This window comes from Mustela nigripes, chromosome 2 (assembly GCF_022355385.1).
Source record: "Mustela nigripes isolate SB6536 chromosome 2, MUSNIG.SB6536, whole genome shotgun sequence".
NCBI lineage: Eukaryota > Metazoa > Chordata > Mammalia > Carnivora > Mustelidae > Mustela > Mustela nigripes.
Window position 1 is genome coordinate 118,274,935 of NC_081558.1, and position 26,965 is coordinate 118,301,899.

The window sequence follows — 26,965 nt, forward strand, 5'->3', positions numbered from 1 at the left end:
AGTGTTGAAAAAATAGAAATAATCAATGCATGGCTTTAAAAATTCAGTCTCACACATTTAGGAAAAGATTCTACCACACTCCTAAGGCAACAGCTTGGTGGGTTCTGAGAAATAAAGAGGGAATAAGAAGTATTATCTGGTTTTAGTGGATAGTCAGAATTGTACATTACAAATAGCACGATAAAAGCATTGGAGAACTGATTGGAGAAAAACATTCTTTTGGCTGGTCAAGATATTGGAGTAAAAATTTTAAAATCAATTAATTGACTACACATTTTAAATTGTTCATGACTAACAAAAGACCTAATATTCTACAAAACATGACAAGCATTAGGAGATTCAGTAAAATCACATAGCTAAATCCAGTATTTCAATAGCCGTATTTCAGCTGTAGAACCTAGTACTATAACCTCAATTTTGAGCCACAGGGTTGTGAGGTTACCAGTTTCTGCCTCATCACAGATATTCAGAATAAGCATAAAGCTAGAGGCCTCTTTTGCTCTGCTAGGAGCAATGATGGGCAACAGGGCACTAGATAAAGTCTGTGCTTTGAAACAACAGGTGCTAACATTGTGCCCAAGAATGGCAAAATTGGGTACTTTTGTGGTCCATGGGATGTTTTTAAATTTCCTCCCAAATGCCGCTGGGATGACAGGTCACCTCTCTGTTTCCTTCTGCTTAGTCTATTGGTACCTGGCATTTCTCAGGATCCTAAAAGACACTGATGCAAGACCCAGAAAGGCCTGTGTAATCCTGATCGATGTACTGAGGCCTAGTCCCAATTTAGTTCTTAGAAATGTTATAATTCTGTAACTGACATCCTCGCCATTGTTGTACTGTACTTCCCTGGCTTCTAATATTCCACAAATCAGATTTAACCTTTTCTTTTTCTTTTTCTTTGAAAATAGCACTCATCAAACAGATTTGAATTCTTAGCATTTGCGAAGAGTTATTCTAGACACTATATGCTGACTGAAATGATTAAGACCTACAGATTTCTTGTTCTTGTGAGGTACTCATTCTACATGAAGGGGCAACTAAAGAATTAACTAAATAAATAAGATAGTTTTATATAATAAGTACCAAAAAATTAAGTAAGGTAATTTGATACAAAGGGAGAACACTTTTATAGGATGATTTAAGGGTGCCTGTTAGAAGACCTCATATTTCAGCTAGGGAGAGATACTCAAGGAAAGATGAGGAGCTATAGCATCTAGGAAATGGAAACTAGTACAAAGGCTTGAAGGAAGGAAGGAACTTGACAAACTAGAAAAGCAAAAAAAGGAGATTGAGAGAAGAAATTAGAGAAATGGGAAAAAAAAGTGGATAGTTTGAGGTAGAAAGGCAAGGGGGAACCAAATTTATAGGTCCTTGCAGACCATACCAGAGATGCTCTTTTGTTCTAAGAGCAATGCAGATATTAGATGATTTTAGCCAGAAAAGTAACACACCTGATAAATGTTTTTAGACAATACCCCTGATTTCTATGTGAGGAGTGAACTGTAGGTCTGGTATTGGAGCAATCGTGAAGTCTCTTAGGATGCTGGTTACAGGTAACCTGCCTAATGCTAGGTAACAGAAGATGGTAATGTGATCAAGGAAAATGGGTAGACATGATAGTGTTTGGTGGTATAATGCACAGGACTCACTGATAGAAAGAAGGTAACAGTGAAGAAAAGAAAAATGAAGAGGATTCATTTCCTGAGATGGAAGTTCTGAGGGAGTAACATGGTTTGAATTACCCACATTTATCTCTGATCTCACATTTGATACCTGGCTTCCATTTTGTTAGTGTGGAGCTAATTCCAATCCCGCTTATACACTTCTAGAATTCTTTATAGTGCATCCTAAAGTATCCAGAGACAGAGTCCCCAAGAAGTTTAAAGAAATTTATTCTATAGAGCTGCTCACATGCACTGGCTCCTCCTAAGGTCCAAAAATAAGTCCTAGAAATATATTCAAATGTTCCTATTTCTGTAACATTTGCAAAAATGATTTAATTCAGGGCACCTGGGTGGCTCAGTGGATTAAGCCGCTGCCTTCGGCTCCCGTCATGATCTTGGGGTCCTGGGATCCAGTCCCGCATCCGGCTCTCTGCTCAGCGGGGGGCCTGCTTCCCTTCCTCTCTCTCTGCCTGCCTCTCTGCCTACTTGTGACCTCTCTCTGTCAAATAAATAAATAAAATCTTTAAAAAAAAAAAAGAAAGAAAAAATAATTTAATTCAACCATATTGGTTAAGACTGTTTCCTAACTCCTTCATGTTTCTCTTCAGGTGGTCTTAGTGTGCCCAGGCATTTAGTGATGGGGAAGTTGAGTTTGGGACATATCTAATTTAGGTTTAGTGGGATTTAATGGCTTGTGATAACTTCCATGAAAAGTTCTGGCATACAGACACCTTCTGTGAATATTCCTGTTCACTCTACCATGCCATAAAATTGTAGGGTCAGTGAGTGCATTTTAATATGAGTTTTACCAACACCTGGCAGAGGATGCTATGCAAGGAGAAAAACAAGGCAAAAAAAAAAAAAAAGTGTGGAAACAGAGGTTAATCTGTAGAAAATTCCCCCAATCTTTACATGAGTTAGATGGATTCCTAACAATGCTCTAGGTAAAATAAAAGTTTCCTCCCAGCAGGACTATATAGTCAATGCAGTATACACAATCTAAATGCAACAGACAATTGCTTTTTCTTTTTTACAAGAATGAAGCATAATAGAATTTATCAGAATCCCTGTTTGGGAGGCACAAATCTGTAACTGTACCACAAACAGGGAGGACATCTGTGCGTGAAGTCACATGCTTTATAAATTTGAATTAACTAAAAAAAAAAAAAAATTCAACAACAAAATTTGATCAACTCTGTCAGAGGAGAGACTGGGTTTATGTTGTCTAAACAGAAAATACAAAACCACTGTCATATTAAGAGGCCATCGAAGAGTGTACAGTCACAAAATGTAGCTAAAGTTACAATTGTTATGATTTCTTTTTTCATTCTAAATATTTATTGAATGTAATTTTGTTTAACTGTATTAGTTTTAAAAAATTGGTCCCCCAATATATTAAACTTTAGGTTTCACAAAACCTACATCAACTCATGCTTCTGTTTGAAGCCAGATATAATATTGATGAAATTCAAAGGCATTATTTCTTTCTGAGAACCACAAATATTTGGATCTGTTAAACAAATATCTGCCTGATTCTGCTAAAAGGAAATTGTCATGTAGATCAAAAGACAATCCTTTAACTTTCCATCTCCTTAACACTGACTTGTATAGATAACCCCTTGGATCTTTGGGTCTATTTAACATTTACAGACTTCCTTTAGCTCTTACATGAATTTTACATGTTCAAATTAGTTACAATTATCGTGACCAAAAAAATTAAAATGGCTATATTAACAATATTTAAAATTCCCTTAGAGTTTAGAGAGTGAGGTGTATTTAACATGTGCCTTGCTTATGTTTTGTTTTGTTTTGTTTTACCTGGGTTGGCTTGGGGTTGTTGTTTGGAAGAATATTTTAAAATAATTTTGATTTTAAAGCTAGCCTAAGTCTTGTTCCTTACTTAATACTTCACAAGGGCCCCCAAATCTTTGTCTTTCACATTTTATTCCTAAAGGTATAAGTCATGTCTGGAGAAAATGGCTATAAAATGGTACATATTTATACTCCTGATGGGCTTGTGAAACATAGTCTCTTCTCAAAGATCTTAGAGGCAATACTGAAATGGAAAAGCTAAACCAGATGCTATTCTGCCTTATGTCCTATCAAGCAAATTGACAAATTATGATTGTCAAATTCTTATTACTGGCAGTGCTGAATAGAACATAATTTAATTCTCAGATCCTTTGATGCAGTTCAGGAAAACTTCTATAGATATTACAGCAATTGGACTCAGATATAATTAACCTTAAAATACCTATTAGTTCACTTCCCAAGTGCCACTGAGTAACTAAACAAAATACAGCCCTCAAATAATGTACTGTGTTGAAGAGATTTTAATCAATAAGAACAATAAGTATAACTATGAATAGATAATACCATTAGACATGCTATACACTTAAATATTGGAGAAGCAAAAGTTTCATGGTACCTGGGGCAGAAAAGTAAAGTTTTTAAAGCATATGAACTTCATGTTAGTTCTTATGGAGCATGATGGACAAAGACTGTCCAAAGAATGTAATTTCAAAAGTTAAATGAATGAGTACAAATAAACAAATTTTATCAATTTTTTTAAAAGATTTTATTTATTTATTTGACAGAGAGAGATCACAAGTAGGCAGAGAGTCAGGCAGAGAAAGAGGGGGAAGCAGGCTCCCCAGGGCTCGATACCAGGACCCTGAGATCATGACCTGGGCTGAAGGCGGAGGCTTAACCCACTGAGCCACCTACTGATTTATTTGAGAAAGCAAGATCATGAGCAGGAGGTAAGGGTAGAGGGAGAAGGAGATTCCCTGTTGAGCAGGAAGGCTGATGTGGGACTTGATCAAGGGATCATGACCAGAGCCAAAGGCAGACACTTAACCAACTGAGTCACCCAGGTGCCCAAAATTCATCAATTCAAAATGATTTGTTTTCTGGGGAGTGGTTGTAAAAAGGAAATACCAAAAAGAGAGATATACCAAAAGAGAGAGAAATACCAAAAGTCTTCAAGGAGAAATCAGCTTGGCCTTTCTATCTTTAATCCAGGTTCAAATCATGTTTCCGCAGTGCTGTGCTAGTAAATATTTAACCTGATTTATAGCACTGCAGATTTCCTTGGTATAAATATACCCACATGACTGATACTAAGCCACCAGCTGATGTCACTGAATGCAAAATTGGAGATGTGCAGTTGCACATTAATATGTCATATTTCACCACACAAATACAATAAACATAAATAACCTAAGACCATAGATAAGGGTAAAGTGCAAAATAATTAGAAAGTGATGTTTTGACTATTACCTTTCTTTTTATATTGCTTATTTTATTGTAGGGTTAAATAATTTAATTTTTAATGATGACTGCTTTCAACAATCAGTTCACAAAACTTAAAAATAATTTAATAATAATTTTCTGGGTCTATACAAACCAATTACAACATACCACTATTTTAGGCTATATAATGTCTTTTTTTTTTTTTTTTTTTAAGATTTTATTTATTCACTCGACAGAGAGAGAGATCACAAGTAAGCAGAGAGGCACGCAGAGAGAGAAAGAAGCAGGCTCACTACTGAGCAACGAGCCCAATGCGGGGCTTGATCCCAGGACCCTTGAGAACATGATCTGAGCCAAAGGCAGAGGCTTAACCCACTGATAGGCTACATAATGTCTTAAGCTTTATCCTAAGTGCAGTGTGGAAAGCCATTAGGAGACTTCAAGAAAGGGAGAGAATGTATTATATTTTTCATTTTTAAAAGCTCATTCATGTAGCTGTGAGGAGAACGGGTTGGAAGGAGATGGTAGAGGAAATGCAGAGCCAGTGAGAAGATTATTGGTATCTGCTCTCAAGAGGCAGTCTGATCTCTGATGTAGTATGAGTTTCAGAAGATATAAAGCCATTTTGTTCTGACTTCAGTGAAAGCACATTTAGACAGTTACAAGAAAACCCTAAGAGAAACACAAAACAACAAAGGAAATGGAAGAAAAAAAAAAAAAAAAAAACATTGAAACTAAATGTGCTTCCAGAGCATAAATTCTCTCTCTAACCTCAGAACTAACCTTTAGCCACAGATAGGCTCAGATGCTCAGACTGGGTTCAAGAAAAAACAAACATACTTTTGTTTTTAAAATCTTCTTTCTTATTTGGTTTGCCAAATGCATGTTTACTTTCTGCTTCTATACCTATTGTTCCGAAGTGATACCTTTGTTCAAATCCTTCCTCTGCTAAATGGCTTCTTAGAACTCACCACTTGGCACACAACCCCCTGAGCTATTCATTTCTGCTCTTTGGCTTCTTAGAACTCACCACTTTGCACACAACCCCCTGAGCTATTCATTTCTTCTCTTTCACAAGGAGGCCTGTTCTTTCAGGCCACAGCACTTTCAGGGTGCTCTGAAATTGACAACACTTTTACCTACTTCATCTCATTTAATTTCAGTCTAACCCTATACAGTAGGACAATAGGTAGAACATTCACCAGGGATACCTCCTAAGCTCTGTAGGAATTTTAAAGATGAGAATCTTAAATAGCATAACATCTTAACCGTAAAATGCAAAGAAGTACTAATTTTTATGTATTTTTTAGAAGTACTAATTTTTAAATCATTCTGCAAGTGCAGAGTGATACCACATATAAAGTTATTAAAATATACTCTATGATTAATATTTAATTTATGCTGGAGGCCTTCAAACTAAGGTATGGAGACTTCCCAAGAGGTATTTGGGTACTTGAATAGTTATAGGAAAACAATTTCTAGACTGTAAACTTCCATACATATTGTTCCCTAAAACTGATATAACAGAGAACTTACATCTCAAGTCTTCCTTCCAACTTTCTTTTTACAAAAACGTCCTGCTTTTGACAAACTGTCCTGATCTCAGAGTTGTGATATTAAGCCCCACATCAGGCTTTGCACTCAATGCACAGTCTGTTTAAGACTCTCTCCCCCTTCCTCTCTCTTTCCCATTTGCTCCTCGCCCTGCTCATGCTTTCTCTCTCAAATAAATAGATTAATTAATAAATTAAAAAAATGTTTTAAAAAGAGCTATATCTAAGTACCTAATGTTAAGACAATTTGAAATACTGCTGCAAGTGTTGGGAAAGTGGATGATCTAAATTGAATCTCAAATCCAGTATTTTCTGATTATTGTCATTCAACAGAATTAAAGGAGATCCTGATTGAGTTGTTGGCTGATACAGCATTAGAATAATTTTTAATGATAAATTACTAGGGCATACTTGGAAAGTGTTCAAAGAACTGTGTCAATATAATAAAATTCCTTACACTTCTATCTATATTTTTATATGGACACTTGTTTCATACTTCCATCTATACAAACAAAAATAGTAACAGAATCAATGCTGAATCTTGGCTCAGTCTAATAGCAAGTCATATTTATCCATAGATATAAGATTCATATATCTTAGGAGATGCATTTTCAATAATCTTTTATGTTGATGACTTATCAAAATTTATTATATTGTTATGTTGTTTCTATCTATTGCATACTACTATAAATTATAGTGATAATACATCTCAAAATATTTTTTAAATAGAACTTTATGGTCCCAGGAGAGTTACAAAAAATTAAATGCATGTGTTTCTGTTGCAAAGAAATATGATACAGTGATCTGTAACAGACTTTCACACATAAAATTTAACTTATTTTTTGATAAATAAAATTCTGTGGTGTACATTGAATGGAAATATAAGTTTAAGGAGATAAAACTGAAATAACTTAAGAGCTTGTTCATGTGCTTTTGTAATGTATAATGGTAGTTATCAAGTCATTCTGATATAGTATTCTTTGGAACTGATTTAAGAAAGACATAATTTTATTTAAAATTGCTAAATTTCTATAATAGCATTATAGAAATTACATCACTTTCAAGTAATTAAACTTATGAAAGAAAATTTTTGATGTCAATTTAAAGTGTGTGAGGGGCCACATAATTTTTCAAAGTTCTTTCAGGACATAAACAAGAAAAAAATTATTGAAGACTTCTGGTTTTCACTGTAAAACACCATTCAGTTGAATATCTTCATTTATTTTTTTCTCATCTCTTTTCACCAGCACCAGCAGTTGGTTTTTTTCTTCCCCAAAACCCCCAAAGCCACACATTTTAAAAATTGCTACAAGGGACTTACTGTGTAAGCAGGGTCAAGCAGAAAACAACCAACCATGTGACTAGTTGCCTGCTGAGCAGTTAACAAGGCTCATACCCAAGCTAACCAGCTCATTTCTGCACAATAGCCCTTGGTACACAAGCCTCAATTTCATGCCTCAGTAAAATTACAAATCATCACATGTCACGGTCTGTCATGGTCACTTGCACAATGTTGACACCATGAACATTAAATTTGTAAATAATGTGAATCTACTGAAATTCCCCATTTACAGATGAAGAAACTGATATTTGGACAAGCTAAGCGACTTGCTCAGATTTATACAGCTGGTAAAAGGCAGATCCAGTTCTTGAATGTATCACTGAATTTATACTTACTGTAACACAAAGACTCATACACAAATACATTTCAGTGTATCTATCTATATCTATATATATATATATATATTTTATATGTATATATCAGTATGTTTATGTGCCTGTATAACCCAAACCTACAGCAGACTTATATTAATATGTGTTAGATTGTATCGTATTGAATCACGTTTGTTAATCAGCATGTACACTGTATCTCAGCATGCCCTCACCTCAGAGACTTTACTGCCTGGTGCACAGAGAAGGGACTATTGTGGGACTGGAAGAGATACAGAGATAGGGACCTAGAAGATAAAAGGCTATGTGACCACTGCCAACCACACATTTTAATTTTTAAATCCCATAGATTGAAAGGGGTATATAAGCAGACTGAGACTTGAGACTTTGTATGACATCACAACACAGAAAAGGTAAGGTCTTCCAGATGTCTAGATTTAACCAAGGGAGAGGAAATTCATTTTCCCCATCTCTGCAAAAAACAGACTTCTCTGGCCCTTATAGGACTGGCTGCTCTGAAAGAATCAGGAGAGGGAAACTTGACCAGGATAATTGTCATTCTAAGGATGTGCAGGAGCAGTAGTGGCACTCAGTAAGGATATCCTCAGAGAGGTTCTTAAGTCCTAGGATACCAATAATGAGCTGAAAGCGAAAAAAGAAGCACAGAACATAAAAATGCCAGTATATAAAAATACATCAACTGGTGGACTGGTTCAAGAAAACATTTCTGGTATGTTCAATGAACAGCAAAGAGAAGAAAGTAAGGAGATGAGGTCAGAAAGATAAGTAGTACTAGATTATGTAGGGCCCTTTAGGTCATGGTAACAAGTTTATATTTTAAGTATACTAAGCAGCCATTATGTTAATTGGATCATGTGATAAAATGGGGGAAAGAGGACAGAAACAGAAAAGGTTTCCCCTTCACACTCTCTATGTTTTAATCACCGGGTCATGTTAATTATCCAACTTCTGATGAATGACTGATTGGCTCCCAACAACTGAATCAGAGAGAAATCGAGTATTAGTCTATTGATGAAGATGAGTCAACATCACCCTGGAAAGAAAGAGAAGTAGAGTAATTGTACCACTGGGTACTGTCACACACACAAACATCATACACACACACACACACACACACACACACACACACCCATTATGATGAGAATGTGTAGAGTATGTGTATATGTATCTGGAACCAATTTTAAAATTCATTGTTGCTAAAACACCAAAAAATGCCATTAGCTAATTACTACTAAAAATTATTACTTGATATATTTTTCAACTTCCTAACTTTTCTAACTCAGTGTATGTCCTTTTCCTGTTCTGATACTCTGACTAGTTTTATCTATTGGAAAGAGAAAAGCAAGAGCTATTTATTCTCAAGATAAAATATGTAGACAATTAAGGCTAAGATTTACAAGAATATATTAGTTGCAATTCATGCCTTTTTAAAGCACTTAGGAAATAGCTTGCTGCTTATCTAACATATATTAACATATATATGTATGTATATGTGTATATGTGTGTGTATGTATATATATATATATATATATATATATATATATATATATATAACAATGCAGACATACAGTTTTCTATGTTTTCTTATTTTATTGTAGTGATTCCAAAATGTTATGAAGAAAGATTTTTTTGTTTCCCTTGCAGAAAAAAATGGTACATTCATAAGGCCTAGTCATTCCAGTGAGCTTCATGCAGCATGTGGCAAGATCTGTTAGAATTTCCACTATTAATCTGAGTGCATAATTGTGTTTTCCTGTGGAAAGAAGAGAGTAGTTTCCTACTTCCCACAAGAAAGTGATTCTGAACTTCTTTTGTTATGTGAAGCTGTGCAAGTGCTATGAGAAGCCTATTCCCTTAGTTATATTTCTAGTTTGTGTACTACTAGAGATCATGTTCTGGTGCCACCAACAAAGGCATTATTATCCTGTCCCCCAAATGATGCTCACGGCACTGTTAGGAGACTGACACACTGTCTACCGTGCTAAGGAGGATCTTGCTCATGGCATTGTTGTTGTCATGCTTTCTCTCAGCTTTTCTAGAGGCTGACCTGCTCCATGATGTACAGCTTGGTCTTTGTAGTGAGACAAAATCTGATTTGAGTTCTGGCTCTGCTACTTGCCAGCTAACAGACTTCTCTGACCCTCTCGGTCTCCCACTGTACAGTATAATTAACAATACTTGTCCTAGTGGGGTTGTTGTGGTGATTAGAAATAACCACTTTGCTTTAAGCACTGTACCTAGTATATAGCTAATTTTCCATTTTAATTTAGCACAATATGCTTAGTCGTTCAACTTATATATTCGATACAAATTACAGAAACTGCATGTGTTCATCAACTCTAAATGCTACAGTGGCTTCCTATTTCAAAGCCATGTTAATGAGTTTATTCTCCCTAGATAAGCTCATTAACATAGGATGGAAAGATCTCTACTAGCAAACCTTAGCCTATCTTAGTATAACATCATCTCTTACTACACATTTCACCTTCTATTCTGCTTCAGCTACACAGTACTATGCAACTACTAATGGGTTTTGTTCAAATATGCAAATGATTAATATTTATTGTCCATAGGTCTTTGATCACATTGATTCTCCTTCCTTGGATTTCTCCCACATGATTCTCAAATGAAAATACTGCCCTATTTCAAAGTCCAGAGCAAATGTCCACTCAAGGAAGTTGTCCCTGATTCCATTGTGAGAATTAGTGTCATCTGTTTCCTGTTCCATTAGTATAGAACCACCTTATTACATTATAGGTATTTGTATAATTTTGTCTTGGTTCTTGAGGGAAAAGATATGGCATAGGTCACCTTTGCTTTAATATTTTTTGGTGGATTAAACTGATGTAAAAAGTCTTAAGTTATCAATGGTATTAAATAAAGATTTCTACATAAATCAGGTTTCACACTGATTGCTAGTTCTTTATTACTTTATTTCATAGGTACAATAATGGTTAATATTTTACTAAATTATTTCAAAAAATTCTTTATGTATAACAGTTAAAACTTTGGATCTCCAGACCAAGTGTCTGCCATTTAATTACATATAACTCAACTCAGGGCCTCACTGAAATTTTTTTTTTAATAGAGCACCTGTCTCAACTCCTAAGTGGTACTGGCTCTAAAACATCTTCCCAGGGTTTGTTTTTGTATGTGGTTTCTCTACAACCCTATGTGTCTAGATCTCTCTATGTCTACAATGGGGACAGGCCAGGGAATGGCTCCAGTTCTGGCTCCAGGTATAGTGTCTTCACTAACAAGCATTAACATATCGTCAAGCAAACTATGTTCAAATTATTTTGGTCCTGTTAAGACAAAGTTTACTTCGAATCAACACACTTTCTATAGGAAGGGAAATTTTTATCATAATGATGTCCCCTACACAAATGGTTCATCTGGCTCAGAAGTCACTTTTAGAAAAAGGAAGAGGGCTTTCTGAGTAAGAATCTTTCATCTCCTTTCTGGGATAAGAAACATCAACAGGCAACATTTGGTAATGTGGCATGGAGAATACGACCACACATTTTAAGGAGTTATGCCGACTAGTGGATCAATAGTGTGCTCCCTGAATCAGCTTCAGCAACAGGCAATTCCATTTGTGCCCTTTTCAGGAACACCTATTTAAGATATTTACAACTCAGATACGCAGGTTGGTTCCGGTATTACATGCTTTATATATTCTTTTCAATCTTTTCTTTCCCATGTAAAAGTGTAAAAATAGATTTTTATTGAGGTTTCAGGGCATCCTTGGTGCCACAGTAGCTCAAGAAGAGCTTTTTATTTTTTAAAATAAAATTGTAAATGTCCTCAGACTGTCATGTACAGGAGACTATGCTCCTACACCATTTAAAAATTTTATGTGACCATAAATCTGTTCCATAGTCAAGTTACTGTTTTATAATACATTGTAACCTTTTTCTTTCCTCATTTCCTCCATTTCTTCCAAGAGATATATGAGAAATTTATTAGTTTTATTTTATTTAGAAAAATCATGGCATTTTTAACTTGAAAAATATATTTCCATTCTTTTCATTCATTAATAACATTTGCATGAATTAAGAGAACACCACATTTGTATAATGGGAGGTAATATTATTTGAACTGGAATGAACATAAAGAATTAATGTTTGGCTAGAGCAGTATTGCCAAGTAGCCCTGAGGTAGCTGCACCCATGGGTGATCTTACCATGTACACATGAGCCCAACAACACATCAGTACTGATTTCTCCAAGGCTTTCCTTTAGTTTAGAATGAAGATTGTCATGGGGCTCCAAGCCTCCAGATTTTATAGCACCCTCTTTCACTATAGTGAGCAAGTTCTAATCTGCCTTGATAGAAAAATATGTTTTAGTTAGAAAATCTAAAGAAATTGCAGAATAGCTTCTGTGTCTAAGAACCATAAGATAAGAACATTTTTTATTTGTCCTAGATCACTTTTCTATTGAGAATTTTTAGGTTCTTATAGTCAGTGCTGTCATAAATCCACTTAGCCTTCCAGGCAGGTAAAGATTAATAATGAAGCACCTGTTTTCTAACTGAGGATGCTCATAAGCTACAGTGTGGTCATTTGCTCAAGGCCACATGATATCGTTTAAAAGAATTAAGTATATGCATGTGTACCTATGTTGGAAGACAGGAGAGATTAAGTTCCTTGAATTTTGAGCTCTAGGAGCTTAACACCATTAAAAGATTTTTGCAGATGTATAAATTTGCTCTTTCTCTCTGTAATGAATATTTGTCTTTTTTCTTTTGGTTTCAAAAAATCTATTGTTTGGTTCTTAATTAAGCCTCATTATGCAATAGCAACCAAAGAGGATAAATTTCCATCTCTGCTTGTCTTGGAAGCTAGAAGAACACATGACTTAGAGTCAGACCAGGGGTTCCTTCCACCACGGATTTAGAACCCTGAAGGAGAGCTGCAAGAATTTGGAGAGACTTAGTGATTGTTCATAGTGCTATAATGAGTAGAGAACAATGGTGGAGCCAGAAGATGTCCCTTGGCAGTGCCATCAGCTATGCTTTCTAACCACATAGTACCTGAGGCAGGACTTTGGTTTGGATCTTAATTTGGAGGCCTTCAGTGGTTCCCAGCTATTTCCTATGTCTACTTCTTTATCTTTCCCAATTATTTGTATCTCTACTATATTTTTCTTCCACTTAGAATTTGTTCTAGTTATTTAGAACAGAATTGGAACATTTTAGAGAGCAGGCCACAGCAATAATATGTATGGCTCTTACGGAGACCTCTCCGGGAGCCAAACTGAAGGGCTTCAGAAGTAAAGCTCCTAGAAGTGGAATGGGTTGGATTTTCGTTCCAGGTCAATAGATAGAGGAATGGGGATATAGAAAATAAATCTGAAACAGACATAATTACAAGAAGCCATACTTGGTTGTTATGGTATAACTGGAACCCTGGGCTCAGAGCCAGGAACCTTTCTCCACCACTTAGTTAGCCTGGTGACCCCTAGGTAAAGTATTTCTATCTCTAAGCAAGTCCCTTCATCTCTGCAAGATGGATAATACAAGTACCAGAGTCTATTTCACAGGGTTGTCAAGAATAGAAAATAGGGGTGCCTGGGTGGCTCAGTGGGTTAAAGCCGCTGCCTACGGCTCGGGTCATGGTCCCAGGGTCCTAGGATTGAGCCCCGCATCGGGCTCTCCACTCAGTGGGGAGCCTGCTTCCTCCTCTCTCTCTGCCTGTCTTTCTGCCTACTTGTGATTTCTGTCTGTCAAATAAATAAATAAATTTAAAAAAAAAAGACTAGAAAATAAATGTAAGGTAAGCAAATAAAGGATATGATTATAGTAGACTTATTGTTACTGTTACTATTATATTCTACAATAGATGAGTATCAGGCACCTTACCTAGATTCCATTTTATAATGACTTTCAGAGTAACTCATAAGAGTCCCACTTCTTTCCTACAGATTATAGGCCTGTCATGAATTTGCTGTCAGATGGTATAGTAAACAATTTATATAGCAGAAGAATAGAAAATAAGGATATTAGTTTCATATCCTTAGGATAATAATACATGTTTAAATTAAAACTTATTTATGTAAATATGTATAAACAACTGAATGTTTGCTAGCTCTTAGCTATGTCTTAACCTCTTTTGAATTCAGTGTTCTCAAATGTAAAACAGGAGTAAGATTACAACTATGTCATAATATTTTAGAGTATAAAATGACTTAATATAAAAATATTTAGAATATTGTCTGGCAAACGGTAAGTCAGTAACTACTAAGTATTATTTTTAGGTAACGTACTTTATACAATATCTCTTATTTAATAAAGAGTCAACAAATAATTATGTCACTATTAGTTTTTGCTCTATCACAGCTAAATCATCACAATATCCAGTCAGAGTTTATTCCTTGATATAAAAGAGATAAAATAGCATATGCATACTCTTAGTTTGTCCCATATATACTTAAAAAAACAGACATTTTAAGTTCTTATCTCCTGCCACGCATTTATTTCCCATCAACCACAACTAATCTGAAATTTCAAGGACTGCCACAGAAGCCAGGTAAGTTGCAGCAGCTTGGACCTCAGGACTGAAATTGCCCCACTTATCCTTCTGTATAACACCTAACCAGGCATTATTTTGTGTTTTCATTTTTATTCATTAATTTTTATCTTGTTCCACTTGGACCCGGAAACCTGTCTATAGATTGCCTGTTTCTGTCTATCATAGTGTTAGTTTCAGTACCCTATAGGGATGCCACTGCTAGGAATTAACTCTAGATACATACTCAAGAAAATGTCCTAAATCATTGTAGCCAGTCTCTACTTTTATGCCATTTTTGAAGGAGCCCCAGCATGACCTATTGAGCAAAGAAATCATCAGCCTGGTTTAAAAGAAGGATCAAACAGGAAGTGGTTCAGGGTGCCTGCCAGCTTAGCAAGCCCTCCAAAACACTGGGAGAGATAAAATGACATGGAGGAAAATATAGAGGATATTGTTTCAGGAACTATGTTTTGAAGGAGCACCTTAATAAAGAAGCAATAGTCAAATATTTAACAACACATATATCAAAACTATCCACCAATCTGAACTAGGCTGAACAATCATTATGGACACTGATGATAAATAAGAACTTTGGCTACAGTAATTTGTACCACCTGAATAGTGCACTTGTTAAGAGGACACCCCTGTGGTAAGAATATTCCATCAAGGGACATATATTATAATGTTACAATAGTCAAAAGAAAAAAGGTTACAGAGTGGTCTTCTAAAAGACAGAAGAGTGCTGTGTGACTTCAAGAGTCATATTTGGTGAACGGAGTATGCAAGACTGGGACCACAGCTAAATTGTAGTGATTTTCATGTTTTATTGCATATAAAAAACGGTAGTGTTTTATTATGCCTTGGTTAGAGGAGTGCATAAAAAAGAAATAAATTGTATAGTTCTTGACTGGTAGAAATTTTGAGTTGGGTAAAAAGTACAACATATGAAAGTATGGCTAAAAATAAAGCCAATGCAAATAAGTAAACAATGAAAAATGGTAGAGCAAATTTACATATATATAAATGATGTCAAACTGTTAGGTTCTGGGTTTTCCCAGGAATATATGAGGTCATTATTTAAAAGTTTAATAAAAATGGTTTGTATTCCATCCCCTATGCATTGAAAAGCCATGTGGGATAGTAGTTTTCACCTCTGCTGTATCCAAAGCTCCCTGCTGATCTCTTGTTCTGGTCTCCTGCCTCTACTGGCTCTGACTCACTCAGGCTTCACCTTCCAGTCTGGTTCCCTTTCTCTGCCCCAGATCATCTCAATGGGGAGTATGGTCTTTCGAGCTATTATTACTTTATTCAATTTTTGCCACTAAAATAGCTTAAATGTGAGGTCTTGATTTAATTTTAATTTATCTTAATACAGGCAGTCATTTTTTTCTATTATTGTCTATTTGTGTTTCTTTAGTGAACTGTCTTATCTTTCCCTATTTTTCTATAGGAATATTTTACTTTTGGGGTACCACATCTTATATATTATTATAAATCCCCTACAAATTAAACATATTACAAATATTTTGTCAGTATGTGTGTAATTTGCCTTTGAAATTATTTATGGTATTATATACCTTATAAAGGGCTAATTTTTTCAGAAGTATATTTATCAATTTTTTTTCTTTATAAGTTAATATATTCCTTTGAAAACCTTGCTCACATGAAGATGAAATAAAATGTTAAGAATTTTGTTATTATCATTTTAAAAATATAGACTCTCAATACAGAAAAAAATGATAAGGTAAAAAGATACAAATGGGAAAATATACAAAATGGGAAATAAAAATAAAGTGAAATACCTGCTCTAAGATATAGTAAATGTGCTTTATGTATACATATATCAAAAATTTTAATAGAAAATTTAAATAATAACTACTATATAATTCTATAACCTTTAATATGTTGTAAGCATTTTCTCTCAACATAGTAATGAAAGCTTGAAAATAAGGAGGGTTTTTTAAATAGAATATATACCCTTTCTATTTTATTAACTATACTCTCTGATGTTTCTCAGGATTACTATAAATTCTCTTTAAATAAATATTTTTTTCTAGTACATAATGATTAGCTGCTGCATACGGCTGTCCAGGAGAGTAGCAGTCTATCAATAACTGACATGAAAGCATTAGTTCTTGAGACTTATTGTTTGGTTCTGGTATAGGCATCCCTTTTAATTTGAATCCAATCTTTTTTTTTTTTTTAATGTGTTGAATAGCAAATATTAGGAAAGCAAAAGCTTATATTCTACATTTAAATGGAAGGGGAAAAAAATGCATCCCAAACCCATCCAAAATCCCCAAACACAGCAATACTACTACCAGGTATTTACACAAGAGAAATAAACTTTAGACTCAAATGTTTATAAAACCTTAGCTTGTGAAGGCTTTTCACTAGAAACAACCCAAATACCCATCAGCTGGTGAATGGATAGGCACATTGTGGTACACCCATAACATTATTCTTTAACATAAAATAATTACCAATGACCCAAAAAACACAGGAATGGATTTCAAAACATTTTTTAAGTGAAAAAACTCAGACACCAAAGACTAATATTATATTATTCTATTTAAAGTGGACCATGGGAATTTCATGGGGTTATCAGAAATACTCCCTATAATAATTCTGGTTACTGATTTTATTTTTTAAAGTAATAGATCAGTAAAGATGCTGACATTGTCAACATTTGATTTCCTCCAAATGCTTTTTTTTTTGTATGTTAAGCTAAATAAGGGATCTCTAAGTGAAACAGTAGCACTACAATTAGTGAGAAATCGGTAAGTCTATAAAATATATTTGGTTTAATTCCCACATCCTAGGAAAGTGAACTCTACTGATTGGGTAACAAATTTCCTTAAAAGGCAGGTGGTTTTCACATTTTATTCCCAACAAAATTTAAAACAATACTTATCCACTTACAGCTCATTAAATTTTAGTGATAGAGCACTCTGATTCTTTGACATAATTGGAAATAAGTTCAAATAATTGAATAATATTGCAAAAAAAACCAAAACCCTTTCCATCTCCTCTATTTACCTATTTATTAAGAAGAACAGGATTTGCGTTTATAAAAAAAGAAAACAACATAGGATTTGAATTGAAGGTTAAGCAATCTTACTTGAACAATAAGCTCATTCACTGATAACACATTCAACTAAAATACATAATGTGTATTAATATTTCTAATAATTTTATATGCTTATTATTCAGCAAATTTTGTATATGGATCTTTTTGTCAATTGTGTACTAATAATTACTATGATAAATCAATCAAGAAGAACAATTTTAGTATTATAGACCCTATGTTCAGAAGCAAATTAAAACACTTCTACATAAAAATCCAAACTCATTGGGTGGCTCAGTGGGTTAAGCCACTGCCTTCGGCTCAGGTCATGATCTCAGGGTCCTGGGATCGAGCCCACATCAGGCTCTCTGCTCAGCGGGGAGCCTGCTTCCCTCTCTTTTTCTCTCTCTCTCTGCCTGCCTCTCTGTCTACTTGTGAGCTCTCTCTGTCAAATAAATAAATAAAATATTTAAAAAAAAAAGCAAAAGCGAGAGCACGTCTCACCTAACATGCCTCTTAAATTAATAAATTGTGAAAAAGACACTGTTGCAAGCCCTCTGAGGTATTCACAGCAGCTCTGTGATTGCCTGGGGCTACAGGTTGCAACTCTTTAAAAAAAAAAAAAAAGAAAAAATCCATACTCATTTTTATTTTTTTGTTACATGAGAAATTGATAAAAATTTTGGAAAATTAAAAGATAATAAAATTACATGGAAAAGTAGGATAAAAACATCAGTTCAAAGAGAAAAATTATGTAAAATTTCTGTCTCTGAAGAGCTTTTTCTCTTTTTAAACATGGATGTTGTTACTAAGGCATTTTGATTCTATTTACTCTATTTAGATTCTATTGGGTACAATTTGAAAGGGGATTTAAGTTTTAGTTTAAAATGTCAGTATTTCTTAGGAGGGAGTTAAGATGCAGAGTAGTAGGGGAATTCTGCATTTACCTCATTCCTCAAAAACAGCTAGATTAGCATCAAATCATTTTGAACACCTAGGAAATTGATCTGAGGGTTAAGAGAACAAGCTGCACAATTAGAGGGAGAAAATGTGGCAGGTAAGAGACATGGAGACAATTAGGGGAGAGAAGATCCCCTGTGCCACAGAGGGGAGAGAACCCTTTCAGCAGAGAAGTGAGAGAGCAGCACAGTGGGTTCACACAAGAAAAACCCTTGCCCAAAACCACTGACTGGGAAGTTGGGAAGAGCTGACTATTGCAAGTTTTTGCAAACAGCAGAGCTCAAATTCTGAGGTTTTGGAAGTCCATGCCATTCACTGGAGTTAAGCTGAGCAGGCATGGCAGTGCCAATAAATCAATTAATAACAAACTTAAAGAAACACCTTGATAACAATATGATAATAGTAGGGGACTTAAACACCACGCTCACAGCAATGGACAGACTATCTAAGCAGAAGACCCATAAGGAAACAATGGCTTTGAATGATACACTGGACCAGATTGACTTAACAGATATATTTAGAGCATTTCATCCTAAAACAGCAGAACACACATTCTTTTCAAGTGTACATGGAACCTTCTCCAGAATAAATCACATACTGGGTCACAAATTGGGCCTCAACCAGTATACAAAGTTTATCATACCATGTATATTTTTAGACCACAACACTACGAAACTTGAACCCTACCATAAGAAAAAATTTTGGAAAGATCTCAAATACATGGAGGTTAAAGAATATCCACTAAAGAATGAATGGGTTAACCAGGAAATTAAAGAAGAAATAATAATAACAAAAATACATGGAAGCAACTGAAAATGAAAACATAACAGTCTAAAACCTTTGGGATGCAGCAAAGGCAGTCTTAAAAAGGAAATATATAGCAATATCAGCCTTTCTCAAGAACCAAGGCAAGTCTCAAATACACAACTTAACCTTGCACCTAGAGGGGCTAGAAAAAGAACAGTAAATAAAACCTAAAGCCAGCAGAGGAAGGGAAATAATAAAAATTAGAGCAAAAATAAATGATCAAAAAAAAAATCATAAAAACAGTAGAACAGATCAATGAAACTAGGAGCTGATTATTTGAAAGAATTGACAAAACTGATAAACTCCTAGCAAACTTATCAAAAAGAAAAGAGAACCAACCCAAATAAATAAAATCACAAATGAAAGAAGAGAGATCACAACCAACAGCACAGAAATAAAAGCAATTATAAGAGAATATTCTGAGTATTTATATGTGAATAAACTGGGCAATCTAGAAGAAATGGATAAATTCCTAGAACATATAAACTACCAAAAATGAAACAGGACGAAATAGAAAATTTGAATAGATCTATAGCCAGCAAAGAAATTGAATCAATAATCAAAAATCTCCCAAAATATGAGTCCAGAGCCAGATGGCTTCGCAGGGTAATTCCACCAAACATTTAAAGAACAGGTAATATCTAAGAGCTAATGCCTGTTCCAAAAAACAAAAATGTAAGGAAAACTTCCAAACTCATTCTACGAGGACAGTGTTACCTTAATTCCAAAACCAAAGACCCCACTAAAAAGGAGAATTGATGAAGATAAATGCAAAATTCTCAACAAGATACTAGTAAATCAAATCCAGCAGTACATTAAAAGAATTATTCATGGCAATAAATAAATCCGTGGGATTTATTTCTGTGCTGCAGGGGTGGTTCAATATTTGCAAATCAATGTGATATACCACATTAATAAAAGAAAGAATAACCATATGATCCTAACAATATACAGACAAAATATACAGACAATATAACAATATACAGACAAAATATTCTCTCAATAAATGCAGAAAAAAAATCCTTTCTTTATAAAAAACAAATAAACAAAAGTCAAAACAAACAACAACCCTCAAGCAGGGATAGAAGGAATATACCTCAACATCATAAAGCCCATATACAAAAGACCCACAGTTAACATCTTCAATGAGGAAAAACAGTGTGCTTTTCCTCTAAGGTCAGAAATGTGACAGGGATATCCACTCTTACCACTGTTATTCAACATAGTACCGGAATTCCAAGCTGCAGCAGACAATAAAAATAAATAAGCGACATCAGATTGATAAGGAAGAAGTCAAACTTCCACTCTTCTCAGATGACATGATAGAAAACTCAGAAGACTCCACCAAAAAATTGTTAGACCTGATACATGAATTCAGCAGTCACAGGATATAAAGTCAACATACAGAAATCTGTTGCATTTCTGTATACCAATAATGAAGCAGCAGAAAGAGAAATAAAGGAACCTATCCCATTTATAATTGCACCAAAAACAATACGATACATGGGGATAGACCTAACCAAAGAGGTAAAAGATATGTACTCTGAAAACTATAGAACACTTATTAAAGGAACTGAAGATGACACAAAGAAATGGAAAAACATTCCATGCTCACAGATTAGAACAAACATTGTTAAACTGTCTATACTACCCAAAGCAATCGACACACTCAATGCAATCCCTATTAAATAACACCAGCATTTTTCAGAGAGATAGGAGAAATAATTCTGAAATTTGTATGGAACCAGAATAGACCCCAAAGAGTGAAAGCAATGTTGAAAAAGAAAAGCAAAGTAGGAGGCATCACAATTGCAGACATCAAGCTGTATTATAAAGCTGTGATCATCAAGACAGTATAGAACTGGCACAAAAACAGTATAGTACTGGCACATAGATCAATGGAACAGAATAGAGAACCCAGAAATGGACCCACAATTATATGGTCAACTATTCTTCAACAAAGCAGGAAAGAATATCCAATGGGAAAAAGACAGTTTCTTCAACAGATGGTGTTGGGAAAATTGGACAGCAACATGCAGAAGAATGAAACTGGACAGCAATATGTAGAAGAATGAAACTACTTTCTTATACCATACACAAAAATAAATTTAAAATGGAAGAAAAACCCAAATATGAATCAGGAAACCATCAAAATCCTACAGGAGAGCACAGGTAGCAACCTTTTTGATCTTTGCTATAGCAACTTCTTACCAGACAGATCTCCAGAGGCAAGAGAAACAAAAGCAAAAATGAACTACTGAGACTTCTTCACCAGATAAAATCTTCTGCACAGTAGAGGAAAAAAGTCAAGAAAACAAAAAGGCAACCTTCAGAATGGGAGAAGATATATCATTTGCAAATGACATATCTGATAATAGGTTAGTATTCAAAATCTCTAAAGAAGTTAAACACCCCCCCCCAAAAAAAACCAAATAATCTGGTTAAGAAATGGGCAGAAGACATGAATATACACTTATCCAAAGAAGACACATGCATGGCTAACAGACACATGAAAAGATGCTCATCACTCATCATCAGGGAAATACAAATCAAACCCACAATGAAATACCACCTCACACCTGTCAGAATGGCTAAAATCAAGAACACAAGAAACAATAGGTATGGAAGAAGATGCAGAGAAAGGGGAATCCTCTTACACTTTTGGTGGGAATGTAAACTGGTGCAGCCACTCTGGAAAACAGTATAGAGGTTCCTCAAAACGTTAAAAACAGAACTACCCTGTGACCCAACAATTGTACTACTAGGTATTTATTCAAAGTATACAAAAATATTGATTTGAAGGGGCACATGAACCTCAATGTTTATAGTAGTACTATCAACAATAGCCAAATTATGGAAAGAGCCCCAATGTCCATCAAGTGATAAATGGATAAAGAAAATGCAATACACACATGCACACACAGGTATATTACTTAGCCATCCAAAAAAAAAAAAAAAAGAAATCTTGCCAATTGCAAGGACAAGGATGGAACTAAAATGTATTATGCTAAGCAAAATAAGTCAGTCAGAGAAAGACAAATACTGTATGATTTCACTCATTTGTAGAATTTAAGAAACAAAACAGATGAACATGGGGAAGGAACAGAAAAATAAAATAAGAAAGAGAGGGAGGCGAACCATAAGAGATTAACTATAAAGAACAAACTAAGGATTGCTATAGGGGAAGTGGGCAGGGAGATGGGCTAAATGGGTGATAGGCATTAAGGAAGGCACTTGTGAGGAGCACTGAGTATTATATGTAAGTGAGGAATCACTAAATTCTATTCTTGAAACCAATACTATACTACGTACTAACTAATTTGAATTTAAATAAAAAGTTGGAAGAAAAATAAAGTTTAAAAATGTCAATATTTCCAGAACACTGGAAATTATGTTTCTTGCAACAAACTACTTGTGGCAAAACATTTATATTTATTTAAAATATATGAGTGGCTAAGGGGCGCCTGGGTGGTTCAGTTTTTTAAGCATCTGCCTTCAGCTCAGGTCATGATACCAGGGTCCTGGGACTATTTGAACAAAAGTCTCTAATGATAATGATATGACCTATATAACATATTATTTACCATGTTTAATAAATTTCCACCCCAACAATATACTCCAAAATTGAAGAATATCAACCCAGTTATCTTTACAAAATAGATTAACAAAACAGCAGGAATCAATTTTCTTGATTTAAAATTCCATAAACATAGTCATTTGTAATCAAACTGACATTTCATCAATTTGATAATTCATTTCTCTTATAATAAAACCATGTAATAATTGAAGGAAATTTGAAAGTGTCAAAAAGTCAAATGTAATAAAAATAACTTCCAATCTCATGATCAGCAAATAACCACTTTTTAGGTTTTTAGTGATGCCCCTCCTTGTGTGTATGTGTGTTTATGAGCACAGTTTTATAGGATGTGATTTACGGGGCCTCCCTTGTTTTCTGGTTCTGTTCTTTTTTTTTTTTTTTTTTTTTTTTTAAGATTTTATTTATTTGACAGAGAGAAAGAGGTCACAAGCAGGCAGAGAGGCAGGCAGAGAGGGGAGGAAGCAGGCTCCCCACAGAGCAGAGAGCATGAAGTGGGGCTCGATCCCAGGACCCTGGGATAATGACCTCAGCCAAAGGCAGAGGCTTTAACCCACTGAGCCCAGGCACCCCTCTGGTTCTGTTCTTAATATCACATCGTAAAATTCTTTATATCATTGAATATTCTACAGAATTTAAGCTTTAATTTCTGTTCAATTTTTATAATTATAAGACTTCTATTTTACTAGTTCACATTAGCCTAAGTTATAATAGAAAAAAAAATCATCAAAATAGTAGAGGAATTTTTTAAAAAGATTTTATTGATTTATTTGAGAGAGAGATCACAAATTGTGGGGGTGAGGGACAGACAGAGAGGGTAGAGGAAAAGCAGACTCCCTGCTTAGCAGGGAGCCTGATACTGGGCTTCATTCCAGGGTGCTGAGATCATGCCCTGATCCAAAGGCAGACACTAAGCCAACTGAGCCACTCAGGCTCCCCAGGCATGTTTGTTTAAAACAGCATAACAGCAATCTTAAGAAAGAAGAACAAAGCTGGATGTATCACAGTCCCAAATTCAAGATATACTACAAAGCTACAGTAATCAAATAGTATGGTATGGACACAAAAATAGACACATACATCAGTGGAACAGAACAAAGACCCTGGAAATAAACGCACTATTTTATGGTCAATTATTCTATGACAAAGGTCACAAGAACCTAGGATGGGGAAAAGACAGTCTCTTTAACATATGGTGCTGGGCAAACTGGACAGCTACATGCAAAAGAATGAAACTGGACTATTTTTCTTACATCATACACTAAAATAGACTCAAAATGAATTAAGGACCTAAGTGTGAGAACTGAAACCATAGAACTCCTAGGAAAATATAGTCAGTAATATCTTTGGCACCAGCCATAGGAGCCTTTTTCTAGGTAGAACTCCTGAGGCAAGAGAAAAAAAAGCAATATTAAAATACCAGTACTATGTCAAAATAAAACACTTTTGTATAGCATAAGAAACCACCCAGGAAACAAGATAGACTACTGAAAGGAAGACAGTTACAAGAAGACAGTTACAAATCATATATCTGATTAGGAGTTAATATCTAAAATATACAAAGAATTTATACAACTCAACACCAAAACAAAACAAAACAAAACAAACCCAAATAATCCAATTAAAAATGTGCAGATGACCTGAATAGATATTTTTCAAAAGCTACACAAATAGCTAACAGACACATGAAAAGATGTTTAACATTAATTATCATTAGGGAATGCACATCAAAATCACAATGAGATATCAGCTAACACATGTCACAATGGCTAGACTCAAAACCACAAGAAATAATAAGTGTGGATAAAGATGTGGAGAAAACAGAACCCTTGTGCACTGTTGGTGTGGATGCAAATTGGTGCAGCCATTATGGAAAGCAGTATGAAGACTGATTGAGTAATTTCACTACTAGGTATTTACCCAAAGAAAACAAAAACATGAATTCAAAAAGATACATGTACCCTGTGTTTACTGCAACATTATTTACATAGCCAAATTACGGGAGCACCCCAAGTGTTCACTGATAGATGAGTGGATAAAGACAGTGGTATATGTGTGTGTACGCACACACACACACACAGAGGATTATTAGCCATAAAAAGAATGAGATTTTTGTCATTTTCAACAACATGGATGGACCTACAAGGTAGTATGCTAAGTGAAATAAGTCAGTCAGAGAAAGATAAATTACTCACATGTAGAATTTAAGAAACAAAACAAATTTAAAGAGAAAAACAATAGACAAACAAAAAAAACCAGACTCTTCCTTAAATGCAGAGAACAAACTGGTGATTGCCAAAAGGGAGATGGTGCGGGATGAGTGAAATAGGTGATGAGGACTGAGTACACGCCCTGATGAGCACTAAGTAATGTATAGAATTGCTGAATCACTATGATGTATAGCTGGAAGTACTGTAATACTGTATGTTAATGATACTTCAATAAAAACCCATAAAATAATTAGAATATTCCATTATTAATCCATTTGTTCATAACTCTAAGTTTTAAAAAAGCATATGTAAATAACATTACTTATTTTTTAAGTTTAGAATTAAACAAATATCCTTTCCCCTTTCTGCAGATGAGGAATTTAATATGTATTTATTTGCCTCCTCTAAGATGTTCAAGAAAGTCAGGCATGTTGCTTTTTTTCTGAGTCTTTACATATTAAGCTGATGATTTTTCTGTTGCCTTGACCACAAAGATCAAGTCAGTTTAAAATAAAAGGCTTGAGTTGTGACCTTTATCTTTCAAATTCTGACTTTCCAGAATAGTTTCTCAACAGCAGTATTTAGACATCTAGTGGCATAGGGAAAAAACATCAATTAAGTAAACTTTTTTTATTTTTGTGTTTGTTCTGTCTAGTCATCTGTAGAATTTTATCTTTACCATAATTATGCAAAAAGTAACCATATGTGTCTCTCCTGTCATCAAAACTGTTTGAAAGAACACAATTTACTTCATCTGCGCTACCAGATTCTTTCTCAAAACTATTAATTATAGTTGCCAATTTTTTTAAATTTATAATTTTATTCTTGGCTGTTGCCTTATTTTATTTGGCTTACACCTGGGGAACATCTACAATGTCTGTATATTAAATCCCCCTTTTCTCTTTAGTCTTCTTTTATTTTGATTTCTTTCCTCTTGTCTTTATTATTTTGGGAGAATATACAAGTTAGATTTTAACATCACTCCTTCCTCCCTTCCATTTTTATGTTATACTAATATTTCCTATGTAGAACTTAATTCTTCTACTGAATTTTGGTGCTAATATCTCCAGTTTACCATTCCCCCCTACTTTTTATTGTTATTTTAATTTGTTTATTTGCTTCGCACTTTCGCTGTTTTTTTTTCTCAATCTCATTTCTTCCAGTAACTACCTCATGATGCCACTCTGTCCCCATCTCTGCTCATCCTATTATAAATACCCAGAAGGTACTCTTCTGGTTCTTTTAGGTGATCAATTGCAGAGATCTGGTATTCTCTCTGTTGCCTCAGAATATTTCTCACTTCATCTGCATGATTTTCTCATAAATTTCATGTGTTTTATTTTTCTGTTCATGTTCTAAAAAAAGTTAGTGCAAAAATATGTTTGCCAATAGATAAGGTGGTGAGAATCTTCCATGTCTCCATTCACTGACATCTTAACCTTAGAAGTTCTCTGTTCAGAAGCATAGTACAGGGCAAGACAGATGGCCAAACATATAGAAACGTATCGTGTCTCTCCTATACTCACACACCTTTTGAGTTGAAAAAGAATCTTCCCTAACTCTATAGTTGGCTTCCTGGATTCCCTCAAATCATATTTAGAAAAACAAAACAAAATACCACACCATTATGCATAATGGTGCAGTATCT